This window comes from Melanostigma gelatinosum (assembly GCF_949748355.1).
Source record: "Melanostigma gelatinosum genome assembly, chromosome: 5".
In the NCBI taxonomy this organism is placed as follows: domain Eukaryota; kingdom Metazoa; phylum Chordata; class Actinopteri; order Perciformes; family Zoarcidae; genus Melanostigma; species Melanostigma gelatinosum.
The window spans coordinates 12,037,867-12,040,139 of record NC_136638.1 but is presented as its reverse complement, the minus strand read 5'-3'; positions in this window follow the sequence as shown (position 1 = coordinate 12,040,139).

Below are 2,273 nucleotides of genomic sequence, written 5' to 3'. Positions count from 1 at the left end.
GTACTTTTTTGACACCGACTGAATTGGAAGCTCCCTCGCTGAAGGAGGCTTCTGCTCCCCGTCATAACGACTTTACAGCGACTTTCAGTCTGCCCGCATTCACCTGACTCATCCTGACAGCTGTCCATGGAGCTCGCATGATGTCATCTGCAGGCTCTCCCTTCCCGAGTGAGAGACCCGGACCGCCGTGATTAGAAACGGCGTCACTCTCCCGCGGCAACACCCAGGGCTCGGACGGGAAAGTCAACTGGTTAGTCACACTAATGACCGTCCTCGATAGCAGTCGTTCGCTGGGACTTTTGGGACTCAACTTCGTATGAAATGGTGACTACCTCAGGTAGTCGGTAGTCTAAGCTCCTCCTGCTTAGAGCGTGGTGTCAGACTGTTGTCTCGCGCTCGGGGAAGGAGCAGCAGCAGGAAGTGACTGTGTTTAGAAGGGCACAACGGGTTGTTTGAGGGCCCCGCCACTAGGGGCGTCTGCTGGGGCTGGTTTTTATGGGAGCGAGTTGGAGCAGCATTATTATTATTATATATTATATATCTGTATCTGTTCAGGTTTGATGTGCTACGCAGATTGTCAGTTGATCCAATGTTTGCATGCATGCGTTTACTGGATATATCGTTATGTTGTTGTTGTCTTTATTATTCCGTTAATTGCAGTGTGTATAAATTGTTGTAGAATTTTTTTATTTACCAGGTCCCGTTATTTTAATACTTAAATGACGGACAGTTTGTTTTCAATTTACCTTCATGTATATAATGCTGAATGCGTATTTAAATGTCTGGCGAATTCCCTAGGTTATATCAGCCAACTGTGACTCGGATACTTTGTTAGTTTGGGTATTGTAGCTAAGTTGTAAATGATTGGACATATGCAGCTACGGCATATATTGTGAGTGAACTGTTGTTACCATTTATATTGTATTGTTTACCTTTTCAGAACTACACTCATACACATACACACAGAGGCAAGTGTGTATTGCATTAAAGTGCAGTATACTGATCATCGGTCTCAGGCATCATTATTTACATCAAGTCTTTGGGGAACATAGGGAGAGCACTGTAGCAGATTGTAACTGTGAGTAGCCAGCCTGTAGCTATTGAGCCTCAGCAACAAACCAGATGACATGCCTGTTGTGGGACCACTGAGTGACCTTTGATGGTGAATCCTTTCCCTCAGATGGTCTGTTTTCACTTATAAAACTCAGCTCTGTAAGGGCCCATCTCAAGCTGTATTTAGTCTGACAGGGGGCTTCAAAGTCAAACAAGTTTTTTGTTGCCGAGCAAGAGTTCTGCCTGAAGAGATGTTGTTGACTTTTCTAGGAAACCGTGTTGCTGAAAAAAAACGATGTCTCTCCCTGACATAGTTTACAGATCATATTACCTCTGTTTCCAGATGTGTTTCACAGACGGGGAGACAATAACATGTTTATAATATAATTTAGTGATTGATGAATACTGACTGAAATGCATTTACCAGCAGAACACCGACTGAAAACTCACTCGTCCCTCACAATGCACGCGCTATTCCAGAAACCTTGTTTTATTCCAAAGTCCTCCAGGGAGCTGCTGCCCTAATTTCTTGCTTTCCAAATGGGATTTGAGTTAAAAGGAAGGTGAATAATGTGGAGGAAGCCACAAAATGAAAGATAATGCTTTTGAAAGCGGTGACGAGTTACATGTTCAGACACCCTCACAAGCTTTTAAACCAGATGCTTCAGATGTGCAGTGTGCACTTATGTTGTTGTAAGCACTACACACGCACAGGGTCAACCGCGGGTCAATATTACTCGCACTGAAGAGCCGAGGACAGTGTATATAACATCAGACTTTGCGGGATGGATTTCATTTATTAATAAGATATAATAATATAATATAATTTCCGTCTGCCACAGGCTTCAGAAATAAAATTCAATCCGTGACTTTTGGTAGCGTCTGTAGGCCTATATGTAGATATAAATGCATCTTTTGAACTTGTATTTGTCAATTGAATAAAAAAAATAATAATTACATCATAATATCTCATCAGACTTTTGTAGAGTACCTTATCGTTTTTGAAAAGTTCACTGAAAAAAAACATCAGTGTGTTATTGCTTGGAACTTAATAGAGACGCCTGTAAGAAATGAAACAATATAAATCTTAAAACTGGCAACAAATCTGTGCTCATCAAGACTCAAACACGATTGAAGCGTTAAACTAACATTTTAAAGTACATATAGAGTTGAAATGTTTTTTTACACGAACTCATATGCTGTCTCTGCTAAAGTCAATT